Source organism: Passer domesticus, chromosome 5 (assembly GCF_036417665.1).
Source record: "Passer domesticus isolate bPasDom1 chromosome 5, bPasDom1.hap1, whole genome shotgun sequence".
In the NCBI taxonomy this organism is placed as follows: domain Eukaryota; kingdom Metazoa; phylum Chordata; class Aves; order Passeriformes; family Passeridae; genus Passer; species Passer domesticus.
In genome coordinates, this window is record NC_087478.1 from 69,436,233 (window position 1) to 69,452,669 (window position 16,437).

General features: G+C 39.5%; 1 protein-coding gene across 3 annotated transcripts in view; it reads left to right on the forward strand.

The window, feature by feature from the left end:
* Nucleotides 1–16,437, forward strand: part of TMEM178B (transmembrane protein 178B) — a 213,430-nt gene that overhangs the window by 34,418 nt on the left and 162,575 nt on the right. The window lies entirely within an intron of this gene.

The following is a 16,437-nucleotide window of genomic DNA, read 5'->3' on the forward strand; positions in this document are numbered from 1 at the left end:
ACAGGGGCTCCATGCTGTCCTGGTTGACTGTATGATGCTTTTATCCCAAATCGTCTTGTTCTGTTTATACTGACTAACAAGTTTTACACCGTTAAGACTCTCTTCCAGAGAGTGAAGAGGGGAGGGAAGAAGTGTTCAGTTTGTTTTCAGACTGCACTCACTCCTCTGCATTCCTGCTCCTGGACTGTGTTGTCTGTGGATGGACAGACAGCAGGACAGAGCTCTTTTTTGCTTTTAGTTAGTTTTAGCTAGCTGAGGCAAAGAAGTTCCCTGGACTGTGGTTTTTCTTTTTCTTGGACCTGTTCAAACCTGCTCTGGACTGAATACCCAGAAGAGCACCGGCAGCTCCACCTGTAGCCCACTGGGCCGGTCCTGGGCCATGGCATTCCCAGCACTGGAGGGACTGATCAGAGACTGAGTGAGCCGAGCTGCAACCCAGGGAGGGGACTGTTGGGAGTTTGTCATCTCTTTTTGGAGCAGCAAGAGGTTTAATTGTTTAATATTATTTGGGTCCTATTGTTTAATAAACAGGTTTCTTTCCGCTTTTCTCCAAGGAGATATTTTCTCCCGAACTGGCTGGGGGAGGGCCCAATTGAATCTGCTTTTTGTACAGGAGCCCCTTTGGGGATTATCTCCCAAATTTGCCCTGAACCAGGACACATGCTCATGGGTCTGAAGGGGATCAGGACGTGGTGTGACTGGGCCTGTGGAGTTGGTGAATGAGCAGTAAGGGAAAAGTGATTCATGTATGTTTGGTCTATGTTTACTTAAGAGTAAATGAAAAATAGATTTAAACAACAAAGAATTTTTCAACACTTTCCCACAAAAGGTTCAGGGGCCAAAGGGATCAGGAAAAATGAGTTCAACTGGGTTAATAGAACTCTTCCTGTTCTTTGGTGTTGTGTTTTCAGTTTGGGGTTTTTGAGTGTGTGGGTTTGGTCATTTGCAAGAGAGGATGGCAGTTGAAAACTCTCAGACTACAACCTTAAGCCACTACCCAGTGCATAGTGCTGTGTGCAGTTCGTGTGTAGTTTGCTGTCTTGCACTGACTCTGCTTACTGGAGCAGCTCCTCACAGTCCTTGTGTGCTGGCACAGAGCCTTGGACTGGCCAGCCCCAGGAGTTTGTGCTTTGCTGCAGAGTGTGTAATTATTCACCTTATGACTCAGTCAGCAGTACTGTGAGTGTCAGCATGTAATTCTTCTCTGCCCTAAAGTAATGGTCTTCGACCAATGGTCCAGCAACTATTTATATGGGTTTGTGAAAGATAATGAGAAAAGTGAGGCTATTGTCATTAGGCTTAAATTCATTATTCAGAGATCCATACCTCCATCTGAGATGCTTTATAGGTCCATGAGTTTCAGTAGGATGAAACCAGTGGCTCTGACGGCTTTCTTACCTTCTGATGGTCCCTTTCATAGTGCAGTATCACCACTTTTTTCCCCTCTAGAGTAACAAATAGGAGGAGTACTAGGTCACACTTCTGTAGAGCAAACTATTACCAGGAAGTTATAATGGTGGTAGTCTAATTGAATTGGCATTTTATGTATTATAAGTGATTATATTAAATGAATTTTATTGTGATATGCATCACATTGCCTGAGATTTTAGGGGAAAACTGCTACTTTGTGCCAGATATTGCTGAGAGGAATATTATAGATGGCAAAAGTATTATTAAGGCTGTCTTGTTCATGCAGGATTTATGTCTAAGGTCTAAATTTTAATACTCTCATTGATATTTGAATTTTATTCTGTGTGTTGTTTGGCAACAACCATTCCAAATGTGTGAAAAAAAATCAATCTAGCTCTAAGAAAACTTAAGATTTATGAAACATATGTGATTGACAAATATTGGCCTAATTTTAATTTTCTTCTTGTTATTGATCAATACCCAGATATTCAGGGTATGTTTTCAGCTGTCCTCCATGAGTTTAATTGCTATGTTATTGGACCTGAGTCTTAAAAGACAAAATACTACGAGAAGTGTTGGTAAAATACAAAAGGCTACTGCTCTGCAGTTGGCTCATAATGCAGAATTTGATGCTACTCTTTGTAGTGCTGTAGTGTTGCCTAAAAGATCATTTGCCTGGGATATACTGCTAGAGTTGGGGTTGGTGGGAACGCCATCTGTACTGTGAGTGTTTTCTTCAGAAAAAAGTCTAATAAATCCTCCTCTGAAGAACTGCAATAACTGCTTTTGGATTTCATATCTCTGTGACTCTTGTATATCCAAAAGATATGAGGCCCATGTGCCTTTTCAGCTTTATTTTGTGTGTTTACATTCATCTTAAGTGGCACAGGCACAGTGATGGCAGATTGCACAGGGGTGTTTTTATTAGGAAAGCCCAGTAATATGAATAGTTGTAAAATGTGTCTAGACAGAAGAATAGACTAAAATAGCTGTGGAACATGGGCAGGAAGGTAAGAAATACAAGTGTGTGTGTTGATGGGAGGAGTACACAGGACTGTTTCTACCTCCAGGGCAAGTCATCAGGAACACGTTACCACTGGTAAAGGAAAATCTTGTGGACAGACGGAGTCCCAGGGGTGAGAGCTGTCTGAAAAATGAGAACATAGTTGTGGAAAGAGAGTACCAGACTTTTTAGATAGGGGTTTTTGTAGTTCAAGATGGGCTCATTTTTTCGGTCTTTCTTCCCTTACATTTCAGTGACATCTTTAAAATATTTCAAGTTGTAATAATGAAATTATTTTCTAATTGTTGTATTTAAATTTTTAGTATTATTTTTAGTAATAATAAATTTTAAATAATATAATAATAATAATTTTTAGTAATAGTTCTATAAAAGTACAGTAATGGAAGTTGGCAGAAATAAAGAAAAAACCCAAACAACATGTAGGACCTGGATTATTTGGTTATGAAAAGTGATTTTTTTAAATTTAAAGTCACTGTCCTGGGATCCAGTTCACCACTGCCTTATACTCATTGTCAAGAAATATTTCACAGATGTAGTGCCAATGCCCTTATGGAAGGGCCTTACTGTTTCATGACTGGGATCTTTTAAAGCTCTTGTTGCTGTTGGGCAGAGTCCTGTCTAGGAATAGATCCTTTTAGTGAAAAATAGGAGTTGTAACCTGTGTGAGAATAGATATTAAACTGGCATGATTTTAAAGTGTGTTATAAGTGGGGCAAAGCATCAGAGTACTCCAGAACTGTTGATAGCTATTGCCTGGCAGCACAGAAATATTTCATTTTTCTATCAGAGTAGTACTGGGGGAAATCAAAGAACACTGAAAACTGGGACACTGGGATGATTGGCTTAGGAGTTAATTTTTTTTTTTCAAAGCTAAATCAGTAGGGTCAGATTTCAGAGCCTTATTCATGTTCAGTACTAGCCCCATTAAAGTCACCTTCCTTCTTCTGACTTTACACACAATTTAAAGGTTTCTAAGAGCCCTATTAATAGTATTGAAATCTGGCTTGTACCTTGGCACAAAAACTGGGGGGAAAGATCTCCTGATCATCAAATTCTCTGTGGCTCTAGTAAGAGCAAATTATGGAGAAACATACAGAAAGAAGTGATTAATAATGAACTGAAATGTAAAATTTTAGTTCAGTACAAGACAATTGAGTGTGGTGATAAACTGTGGAATTGGATTCTGAGACAAATGGTAAGCTCAGGCTGCCTGAAGCTTTTAATTTGTTTGAGGAACTGCTTTAAGCAATCTGCTGCAGTGTAGTTTCATCTATTTGGTTTTTAACTCCTGGGAGTGGAGTGCAGCATTGGGAAGAGAGCAGGGGAGCACATGGCCTGTGTAGGTGTGACCCTTGATGCAGAGTTTATGGGCACACTTTATGGTATTAGGAAGAATGAAGTAGCTTCCTGGTAAATGTCCATTTTCCAAATCTTGTATTGTTGGAGAAGATAGAATAAATTGTCATTTTCTGAAATTTAAAAAAATCATGTTTAAATTGGAAGCTTTTTTGTACTACTACTACAACAGCATACGTGGGAAAGCATTTATAGCTTGAACTTGCCTACTTCATTTGGTGTGGGCAGATAAAGTGAGTTTCAAAGCATGTTCTCAAGCAAAAGATTTGATATTTGTATCCTAAATCACATGGCACTGTATGTTTCCTGGGAGGGTGATTCCTCTAACAACCCAACTGTTAACTGGGAGTGTGCAATTAAAAATGTATGCTGTGTTTGTCAGCTCTTTAAACTGTTCAAGCTGGTTACATAAGGTGAAGAAATTCATTACATAAGTTACACCGTGAATTGCAAATTGTTTACTTAGTTGTGACAGCCATAGCTTAAGATATTTGTAGGCTGAGAGTTAGTCAGGGAAGACATTTATGAATCATTTTGAATAATGAATAAATTTCAGATTTTATTTGCAGCCTGTTAGCAGACAATTAACAAAGAAAAAAGGATAAAACTTGTCAGAGTTGTATTTATATGTCTGTCTGCTCCAGATTAGTGACTTAAGCTGGGTTGCTGAATTTGTACTGTTGACTAAATTTGGCATTTCATATCTTGCTGTCAAACTCCTGAGTCATCTAGGCTTTTGAATGTTTTTTTTCTGCATAACTGTATAATTATAGAGAGAAAATAGACTAAGTACATTAATAAGGCTTAATTAAAACATGCATATGTACAAATACTCATGTATACAAATGAAAGCATCCAAACTTCTGTGTTCTGATTGAGCATCAGACACAGCACTACTCTGCAGCACAAATTCCCTGTAAACTGTGTTTCAAGTATTTACTTCTACGTGGGTAATAAAATTCAAACAGCCTACTGATGTGTTAGAAATTTCTCTAGTTGTAAAAATTGTTGGTGTCTGAGTTTTCTTATTTCAGCTCCAACTTTCCCAATAGAATTGCTTGTTCCTGTTCTGGAACAAAAATAAGCTATATTAGTATCAAGTGGATTGCTTGTAACACAGAGTGCTGGATTCTCTGCTAGGATGATTTTTCAGGAAAAATCTTACTTGTATTGCAAAAATAATGTCAAAAAACTTATTTCAATACAGACCACCCCTTGAGTGTGTGTACTGGGGTTCTGTTAACTCCAGCCAAGTCTTATGCTTTGGGCTGTTCACTGAGAGCCTTTTGTGTCAGGTGTGGGTAGTGAGAGCCATCTGCTGCCATGGCAAAGGTTTCTGTCATCCTTTCCTGAGGTGTGGGTGACTCAACTAGCTGAGCTGTAAATCTGTGATCCCATGGCCTGTGGGAAAACGTGGGATCTGACTGTGCCCTTCCTTCTTCCCCCCAGCCCATGAGCTTTCCCTAGAGGTGCCTGAAGGTCACTTGTTCTGACAATCTGTGGTGTGGCTCAGCTGCTAAGTTAGTTGAGGATTATCAGTTCATGGATGCCTAGACTGGCCTCTGCTTCTCTCGGCCAAAGCTTTTGGGATGACTGACAAATGCAGGGGTGCTGTTGGCCAAAGTGTTTTCTTGCAAGAAAGGTAATTCTGGGGCTGGAATAGCTCACAGCAAGTTGGCTGTGTGTCAGCAGAGCAGCATGAAGTTGACCTAATATAGAATGGCCTCTAACTCTGTGATCACCTATTTGATGTAGTTTTCATGTAGTTTTGTGGTGATTAATGAATATTTATAATTCTGGAGATCTTCCAGTGGAAAACATTTTAATAAGTACACAAGAATGTTATTGAAATGCACTTCATTGCATAGCAGGAAAACATGTATTTAATTGTCTCTGTAATTGCTGGTGACTGGATGCCAGCTTGGCAGGCCAAGGGCATCAGAACCTGACCCATGTAAAGGCTTTTGGTGCTGGTGTGTGTGTGCAAGCAATACCTGCTTTGAGAGGTAGAATTGACCTCTGCTTCACTCTGAGTTCAGAGCCAATGAACCAAGTTACTCTGTGAAGGAGGCAAAAGAAATTTTGAAAAATAAAATAGTTGTTGGTTTTTTTTGGTGTTTTTTTTTTTTTTTTTTTTTTTCTTCTGGGGTTGTTCCCACCCATCTTGAATAACTTATTTTAGCAGGGTAAGTGAAAACTTCATTTCCCTTAAGATTGACATTCCCTTCTCCATTGTTTTTGCAATATTATTTTTTTTGTAGCTGTCATCATGATAGAAGCAAACCTGTAAAACAAAACAACAAAAAATTAAACTAAGGAAAGTACATGAAGCAGGAATCAGTTTCAGTTCTCCAATAGTGTGAAAGATGCAGTTTGTTACCAGGCAAAGTAATTTCAGAATAATTTTTTATGCTTCAGAAGAAAACACTAAAGTATTCCCTGCTGCACAAGGCAGCATAGCTCTGATGCTGTTCAGAGGACATTGAATGGCTGTGCTGAGCAAGTCTTATGGGTGGGTAATGGTGGCTAAAGTGGAATAGTGGAATGGAGGCTAGAGGTGGTTTATTCTTAATAAAAATGTTAGCTGAGTAGAGAGTACTTCAAATAATGTAGTGAGGTCATAGTGGCAGAACTTAGAGAGGAGAATTAAAATATTTAATTACTCTTGTGTTTTTTCCCCGTTCATGTCCATGAAATACAGATAATTTTTACTGTCTTCTTCTGACACCTCTGTGCAGGACGAGGGAGAGCTGCTGAATCAGTGCAGTCTTCTGCTATTGCAAGAAACTGCTAGGTATAATCCTAGCCCCAAACATCTTAAGATACATATGAAGAAGTAAAATTTAGGCCCTTTTTTCTTGGGTGACTCCAAAATGTGGGACTGTACCTTTGAAGCTTTTTTTAGGTTTGGCTTCAGTCTTAATCTCTGCCTTCTCATAGCTGATAGTCTGGCTCTATTGATGTGAGTCTGTTGCAGCTCTTGCCATCAGCATGAGGTTTTTTTCACTGATTTTCCACCTCATCTCAAAACTGAAAAGAGAATGTGGCCTTTGTCAGTTAACTCCCTCCCATACCTCCTGTTATATGTCTCTACAGGGTATTTTGGGATTTGGCAGGGACAGTGTCCTAGAGCCAAGTGAAGTCATGTTTGGCTACAGCTGCTGGAGTAGATTCTGCTTTGCTCCTAAAGAGCAAAGAGAAGCAGTGGCTGTACTTTAGGTCTTGAATTGTCCATTCCTTTCAGGCATAAATCTAGTGCTAATTTGGATGTTAATATTAACAAATCTCATGAATATATTTCCCATGGCTTTCACAGGTGTTTTTGCTAACATCCCACATTTGGAGTGTGTTGTAGTGAATTTGCCTGCTTTGAGATTGGGGTAGACTCCTTAGTTCAATTTGGTTATTACAGTGGGATTTGCAATTGGTACAGAGAAACTCTGGTGAGGCCAAGCCTTGAGACAGAGCCTGTGTACCTCTCCTACCCTGCCTGTGTGGAAGGCAAAACACTCAGATGATGACTGGGCACAAATCACAAAAGCCAAAATAGTTTGTTCCCCAGACATTTGCTCCAGTCTAGACTGCTGATTTGGAGTGTTTTGAGTGACCTGGCAGAATGTGTGTGAGTTTCTGGGGCAGTCAGAATTCTTTCAATATGTAATTTCACCCTTCTTGATGCTCCTTCTCTATTGTCACAACTTGCTTACTGCTTAGATGCCTCCAGCTGCAGCTCACTGGCATGGATCAACAAAGTTGGGTGGTTTATAAGCTGAGAAAAATATAAGCATCACACTTGCACACTGATATTTGACAAGGAAGAGGGCTGAGAGACTTGGTAGTGTTGCTTGGAAATGTATGAAAAAACAGGCAGCCACCTTGAACAGACATTTGTCATCTTGCCAGGGAGCCACAGGAAGAGAAACCAGCACAAGCTGCGTTCAGTCACCTGAACATCATTCAGCCATACTCAGTTGTGGGTTAGCTTTGTAATACAACATTTCAGTTGCCTGTGGTCTCTGAACCATTCTATTTAGAACTTTAATTCCCAGAAGATGGAATTTTTGTTTTGACTTTATGGTTGATGATTACGTAAATACAGAGAGTTATGCTTGGGAAAGAATACTAGTTGTGCCAGAGACTAGGTATTGGAAACAGAGTAATGTAGAGGGGGAAAACCTTAGTGGTACTGCATTTTTCTTTTTTCCTTAAACAGAATACTTTGATCTCCAGATGAAGCAACTAGCACAACAGTTCATGTTAATTGATACCACTCAATCATCAATCCATTCGGCTTCTGCAAAGAACATTAGTTCAGCAGCACTGGCAGAGCATCAATGGAAGTTAATTTTAATGGTAATTTGGAGCCTGGCTTATTTCTCTTTTAAAAGGTTTTTATACATGAAATAAATTTTTATTGCTAATTCATTTCATTATCATCTGGTTTGGGTTCATGCTAAATAGTGCAGTTCACTCTTCCTTTTCTGGAATAGGGTGAAGCTACTGTCTGTCCCTAAATACTCATGAGTTGTGATTGTTTGTAGTTCAGAGAGGTGAAATTCAGGGTTAAGGGATCAGAGGTTAAACCAATGAAAGGGTATTTTTTTTTAATATTGAAACAAGCTGCTGTTCTTCCAACCAGGTAATTCATGACACAGGAGTCTGGGCCTGCTTGCCAAGACATGTTATGGACTCTGGCAAGACAGTGCTTCCACTTTTCTTCTGTCTGATGGGAGCAGCATAGCCACAAGCCTAATGAAAGATACTGTCAGAACCTTCCATCATGCTTTTTAGTGATATGACAGAGCACTGCAGCTCATAATGACTGACTGCATCCCTGATGCAGCACAGCTGCAAGCGTACACAGCGCTGCAGGTATGAGGGTACCCACCTCCAGCAAGGCACTTGAGTGATGATCCTCGTTCTTTCTGACTCTGGGCTGAGGACCCAGCAGGCACCAGCATCCTCCAGGCAGAGATAAGTAACTGGCTATATCTAGCATAGCTTAAAAATTATTTTAAATTCTCCTCATAAATATTCTCCTAGTAGGAGTATCTGTGGTGTTATGAGTCTGCTTTTCTCCTGTTAGAAGTGAGACTGGCATCCTTCAACTACTGTGCACAATGGCCACATTGTATTTCTCAGATTCACTTTATAGGATTAGGAGTAATAGCTGAGGGGAAATCATGCTCAGCTTCATGGCCAGGTCAGCGTATTTGGAGAAATTGCAGAGCTGTCCAGTGCTGAAGTGATTCAAGTGTTGTATTATTGCCATGGGTCATGTGCAACTGTTTGAAGTAAACCTCTTTACTGTTTTTGTACTTCATGGTGTGGAATCAGGCTCCAGAATGATCAAAGCCTCAGGCTTAAGTTATCCTAATTGGGCAAAATCAGAGAAGCTGATGAGTTGAGGCTTAAAGGTTGCTACGGAGGCAATATGCAGCTTACACTACTATGTCCTACTTCCTCGTGGGACTTCAAGAGTATACATGTTTTTACTTCCTTTTGGAGTACAAAATTCTGAGTATTTTAAACAACCAGGGTTATTTCAGACTGTCTTTTTGCCCTGGTATAATATGAATAATAACATTGCAGGCTTGGCCTTAAATAACAACTCTTGTGGGTGAGGTGTACATTAGAGAGAGCATCATTAGATCATTACACTTGGTTATGTCTTTTCTTGGATTTTGAATATTAGTAGTATATCTAGCTATGATTTTTTATTGTTCCAGTACAACTCTCTACCCAGTACAAAATCAGCTTATGTGTAAGATTGCAGAAGCATTAGAAATTTTCATCAAATGGTGGATAAATTTGGTCTGGAATACTGTTAGTTTCACAATCACACAGTGCCTGGACTCATGGGAGACTGGTCCAAGACTGAAGTTCCTAGTCATTGTCACAGCACTGCTGGACTATGATAAATGTCACCAAGTCTGTAGGAAATCTAAACAGGGAAACAAGGTATTTTCTTCTGCTCCCTCCTTTTAAAGACAACCTAAGTGTTCTTAAATATCATGGTCTATGTGTCAAGAGTACTTTATATTCTTCTTTAAAGTAAGTTATCGTCATGCAATTTCAGACTAAAATGTTTTATTCCATACTTGAAAGTCTATAGAGTAACAGATGAATATTGGTATTTTTCATTTCTTAGGATAACTTGGCTACTTTCCAGTAGGAAAATTTTTTCCTGGAATGGGGAAATAATAGGTGGAATTGTTTTCTTCCATTCTCTATAATTCTAGACCACTTGTTCTCATTTTGGAAAGATGTTTATTAAATCTCAGGAAAATATTAAAGCTTTGGAACATGATGAATTTGAAGACAGGTTGGATGTGGCTTTCAGCAACTTGATCCTAGTGAAGGGTGTCCCTGCATGTAGCAAGGGGTTTAGAATTGGGTGGTCTTTAGGGTCCTTTCCAACCCAACCTATTCTATGACTCTGTATTTCCCAAGTAGTTTTTCTTTAGTCCACTATGAAGTGTCAAGATCCAGTATTGCCTTTGTTTGTGCTCCTGGCAAAGGCTTCTTTTGTGTGGATGAAGTCGAATTCCTGCACATTTGAAAGCTATTCACTTACTGTTATTCCAGGATTGGAGTATTACTTGAACTGTGTCCATGTACTAAGGATGGTTCTCCATATATCCTGCATCTGCTGTGGATACATTCAGAAAAGCTGTTTAATGCTTAAAGTGTAAAATCTACTGCATTTGCAAATGTGTTATACAAACATATATGATAATGGTGTCAATTTTAGAAACTGGGCTATTTTTTGGGGCTATTTTATTTCTCACTCCTTTTAGAGCTCTCTGCTGCCAGCTCTTTTTTTTTTTGTTTTATGCTTGTTGCCCACTTGTATAGCTACAAGCAAAAACTCTGTAACCTCTTCTGTTAACCAAGTAAACTTAGCTGCTCTTTTCTCTAGGCATGATAAGGCTGGTCAGTTGCCTGAGCAGGACACAAGTGTCATCTTTAGCTGATTCCAGTAAGGTCCAGTGGCAGACTCGGGTGTTCAGTTTGGGGTATTGACTGTGCTGCCAGTGTGTCTGACACTTGTCCCTTACTGTATTTCTACTGCAATATGAGATGGGCATTTTGCTTCTCCTTCCTAAGTCTCCTGGTCCTGGGTGTGCCTCCTGAATCTCAGCCTTGTGCATGCCACCTTAATATCTTGTTCCCTTTAAGGTAGGCTGTACTTAGAAATATTTTTGATTAAACTGATTTGCATGTACAACTCACTGAGCTTGTACTGCAGTGTCTCCCTGGTGCTGCATTTGCTTCTTACCCTGGTGGGTGGAATCTCTGGGCAATATCAGCTTGCAGCTATATCTCTTTGCTATGATTTTTGTCACAATTGCTGTAATCGAACCTGGTATAGCAGAACTCTAGGAGATAAGAATAATAAGCTACTGGCATATTTTCTTAAAGGTTTAGATGTTTTCCAATTAATGTTTTCTGTTAGGTTGGCATGTTGTCTCCATCCTTTTCATCAGTGTGGCTGATGATCCAGTGGAGGCATGTCTAGAATCATCCTGGATCTCCTTCACCTCATCCTGTACTCAGTGAACTGAAACCTCATGCCCTTTTGGGAAGGGACTAGTACATAAATTAATGCTGGACAGCAATACTGTCTTTTATTAAATAGTTTCAGATATTGTAGACAAATAGACTGTGCAAGGTAGTTGTAGAGTAGTAACTAAAATAGGGAGTGAAGCATTCATAGAATACAACATTTATAATAACACTTGGATTTAGAATTAATTGCACAGATAAAAACGTGTCTAGAAGCACATAGGATGCTGAATCATGGAGTTTTTAATTTTTAAAATCAAGCCTTGCAGTTCAAGTCTTATCTTTAGATATTATACAAAATTATCTGTATGAATAGGGGAGGTACTAAAAAAATCAGCAAAAGTCTTTCAGATTCTGTTCACTGTGATTGTACACAGCATTTGTCCCATTGGGTGTTATCAGAGGCTACTGAGACACAAGCCTTTATTAAAGTTCAGACTAGGAGTATAGAGTAAAAAACTAAATCCTGAGCTGGCAGTGTCTGAATAAATGCCTGTTTCCATAACCACTTCTCTCTAAATCTGAATTTCAGCAGTGTGGTGTTAAAGGCCTGTTCTGCACCTTCCAAGTGGTGCTTGGAAGAGAGCTCCTCTTTGCTCCCATGTATGCTGATGGATTTTTGGGATATGGTTGCCTCCTCCTCTGTCAGAACAAGGATCATAAAGCAAGTGCTTGAGTTGTAAAGGGCTGAATAACACTTCAGGCTATAAACCCCAGTGGGATTCTGCTGCTCTTTCAGGCACAGGGATGGTGGGCTGCATTGAGTGATGAAAAAGGTGTTCAGATGTGCAGTGTTCACCTTTCAGACAATGCTTATTGCTGCCATCCATGAAGTTCTATTATCTAATGCTGCTCAGTGCACTTGGAATTGTGTCTTTCCTTCTACACAACTTTCTTGACAGGCAGCAGAAATATTTAGTCCAGCTTGTCCTGGTCAGAACATTGCAGTGAGTGGGAGACCTTCATACTGTAAGCCTCTGATTTGATTTGACATTTCAGATGGGAAGGTGCAAGAAGTGGTAGATGACATTTATTGGAAGACAAGAGGATGTTACAGGCAAGGGAACATCATGTCACAATACCCTCCCAAAGCAAATTCCAATGTGTGCTGACCCAGCAGTAGATGGGATGAGAAATTCTCATCCCACACCTTAATACATTTAAATATACACCAGCTCTGGGCCTAAGCTAGGGTCACATGATTTTGTAGCAATCTAAATTTATTTGGTGTGTGAAATAATAGATGCTTTTAGACCTATGGGGGTTTTCCCTACTCTGTTCTTCTGCCCTGTTCCATAAGCTGGGCTGGCTTCTGCTATTTTTAATTTCTGCATTAAAGTACATCATATGTATATCTTAAGAGAAATACAATGAATCTTAGCTAAAGTGCTTGGATACTAAATATCTTTGAGACTTGACTAGAATAACTTAATTCCTTGTTCAAGATCATACTGGCAACAGGTCATCTCACTGCTAGTTTTCCAACAGCTGGAGCTATTGGCATACTCTGATCCTTCCAGATGTGTACTGGGAATAAGCAAAGGGAAGGCTGAGACTGGGAATAGGCAAAGGGAAGGCTGGGACTTGAGAGAAGTTGGTCCCTTCTCAGTTTTTGGTTCCCTCTATCCTCTTGCAAGGGCATTTATCCTTCCAGTATTTTTATCTGCTCTGATATGTGTTGTTTGGTACAGAGCATCTGCAACCATGTTGAGATTCTAGCCCAAAGTTGTTGACTGAAGTACATTTGAGTGCAGCAAGACCTTGATGCACCAGAAATGAATTACTGTAGCATTTGTGGAGAGGTGCTCAATGCCCAAGCCTTCTGTACACAAGGGCATATGATGGTATTGCAAAACTCATCACTGGATTAGTAAGAGCACAGTCCAGTCAATTGGAACAATATTTTTTGATCACATCCACCAACTTTTCCTATTTCAAATACTTCTTCAAGAATAATTTCCTTCTGGCAGGAGAAACCACTTATGATTTCAGACATCTGTGGAGAGATTAACAATATCTGTGATTTGTAGGCTTTAGAATGACCAAATTGTCCTTTTGCTCATATTGGATTTCACAGTACAGTTGTCTGATCTTCTTATCACCATCTTTATTTTTCTTTTCCTTCTAGTTGTCTTTCAATTTGACTATTCAAGGACATCTTTTAAATATTTACATAATGTTGAATTTCTCAAGGCCTTTACTTGATTGAAGCCCTCATCTACAATAGTAAGTCCAGTTACAATAGTGCAGCAAACAGCCTTGTGAGGGAAGGGCAGTGAGCTGTGCAGTCTTTTGTCCCTCTGAATGTGTACTCCTTTACAAAGGAAGATGGAGTATCTTTGCAATTTAGTCATGGTAGCTCACCAGTTAATAATTTGAACAAGGGCAATCTAGGGAATGACTTCACAGGGAAAAGAGCATGGCCAAACATGAAGCTGTTCCTCACTTTAGAAAGACCTTATATAAATGCCTGTATAATTTAATGGTCTCTACTCACCAGGAAAAAAATCTCAATGTTTATTTCAAAGTAGTTTCTTTGTAGCTTTTGTCATCAGGCTATATGATCCAAGTAGTTATTCAGTTGGTAGAGTTTGAGGCAAGAGACATTATGGACTTGCTGGGAGAAACTCTGCTCACTTAGGGATGATATAATCTTTTAGCTTTACTCTGCACTTACATTTAATAACTGCAGGGGATCTTTGTCTCAGAAATACTTTATGTATGAAGTGATGTCTTGAAAATATCTTTACTCCAATTACAGTACCCTAATTTTTTTTCTTGAAATAACTAGAATAGGGACAGCATAAAAAAAATTAATCTTAGAGAATCTAGAATATAAGGATGTATTTAAAAATGGTCTCTACCAAAGAAAGAATATGTTGAAAGTCTTCTGTTTACACAGTTTTGAAGTCTCAACAGAGTCCTTGATGAATGGATGTAGTCTGTCTCATCAGCACAGGATGTAGGGAGAACAGTTTATGGGAATAGCAGGATGTCTTTCTGGTCTATCCATGCTGTAATCTGCTCATAGGGGAAAAAGCCCAGCCTGGTTGCAAAGCTGATGTTGGATTTCTTCCTCACTTACTTCTTTGATAGGCTAGATTTCTGTTGGTATTTCTGCTTTTGGAACTGAGAATTCAAATGCTGTGGTTTCTCCTAGTTACCTTTAATTTAAAATGTGCAAAATGGGATCTATGCTAACAGGGGTGCACTTCCCTAATTTAAGGCGAGCCAAATCATCTTTTATATATAACATGTGAGTTAGAAAAATGCATCTTAATTTCAACTTATAAGCAAAATGCTTTTTGACTAAAAGGGAAAAAACTATCTCCTTAGTTTAATTCTATAAATCCATGCCGTATGACTCCTGCCACAAACTTTATTCTTCCTTCTCATTTCTCTTCATCGCAATTTATGTTCTAGTTAATGTTGTGAAACTCTGCCTGCCACCCCCACACTTAGTTGCAGGACAAAACCTACATGAAAATGATAAAAGATGTTGCATGGCTCATATAAGTCCTTTTTTTTTTTTAAGAGACTGCTGTGTGCAAACTTAAGATCCCCTGTAAGTGGGTTCTTCTGGGAGGTGTGTCTTGGTTAGGTCTTAGCCTTATTTCCTCAATGTTGCATGCAAGCATCTGAATGATTCTGTCATGTTGCGATTTCTGCTGTTTAAACATGAGGTTGAAGTGCTACAAGAAAGCTAAATCCTTTCTCCAGCTCAGCTATTTGTGGTGCTTGCTGTAAACTAACAGGAGATACAAAGAAGAGCTTCTGTTCCCTTCACTTTAAGAAGGGGACTGAATGTGTAGAAAGCCACATTTACATTGCAAAGCAACGTGTAAAAGAGCTTTCCAAGGCAGAGAGATAGGCGCCTCAGACTTCACTGCATGTGATCACAGATACTCAGCAGGATGAGTGATATCAGTGGATCCATCCTTATTTTCTTGGCAATCTGGCACCCTGCTTCTTAGACATCCATTTGAAATAGGTTTTGAAGCTGGTTAATGAAACACCAAGCTCCATGGGAGCATCTTACTATGAGAATCATAGGGTGTACATTGAAGAAACCTGTCCATGGAATAGCCTTTGCTGTGCTTTTTCTTTGGCTTGACAGCAGTACTGAGATATTGCTTTGTTCCATGAGCTATTGGGTCATCAGTGAGTTTTTACTGGTAATTGCTGTCTCACTGACTTTTTATTGATCATTTAATTTCTGCCTCCAAACATGTGGGAGCAAATATTTTTCAGTCCTTTTAACCTCCTTAACTTTTCATTTGTGCTCTGCTTCCCTCTCCCCTGTGGCCAGCCCAAAGCAAATAGGTGGACAAAAAGATTAATAGAAGCAAGGAGATGCCTTCCTCCTCTCAAGTGCCCTGTGGCTTGGAGGCTGTTATTAATAGCTGAAGTAAAAAAGTGTTTCATAACCCTCTTCTTGCTCCTGCATCCTTGCCAGCCCCCTTTCCTTGGTCCCTGGAGAGAAAGTGTGAGCTCATCACTTTCCAATGCAAATTCAGCTTTTGGTCTCATACTTGGATTCTTTTCTTATCATGGGTGGAATATTTATCTTCTGCCAGCTGGTGGCTTTAAGCAAGCTGCTATTTGCTGGACTATCCAGAGAGCATGTGAGGAACAGGCCTGGCAAAAGCTGCTCAAGCACTTTATTTTTTCTCTACTCTGAAAATGTCGCTGTCTGCTTAGTACACGTGCACATGTCTTCTGCACCTCTGTCTTTGCTCACACAGTGGTTGAAAAGAAAATTTAGACATTTTCATGTGGAATCAGAAATTGAAATGTAGATGTAACTACTGAAATCTGTGGAAGTTGTGCTGGTCACATAAAGCCCACACACAACAAAGCTGTTGTGTGTCTGGAGATTCATTATTTTCAGGGATGGCTTCCTTTTCATGTGTGCACTGTATCTGATTTTTTTCTATATCTCTAGAGATCTAGTGGGTCAGTACTGAAAGGGAGCTGGAAGAGCTTATCAGATGACCTGTTAAAAATGAGAATGGCACACTGTTGTCTATTACCCCATTTCTGTATGTATAGTACAGTATGGTGGATCCTTTCAATCA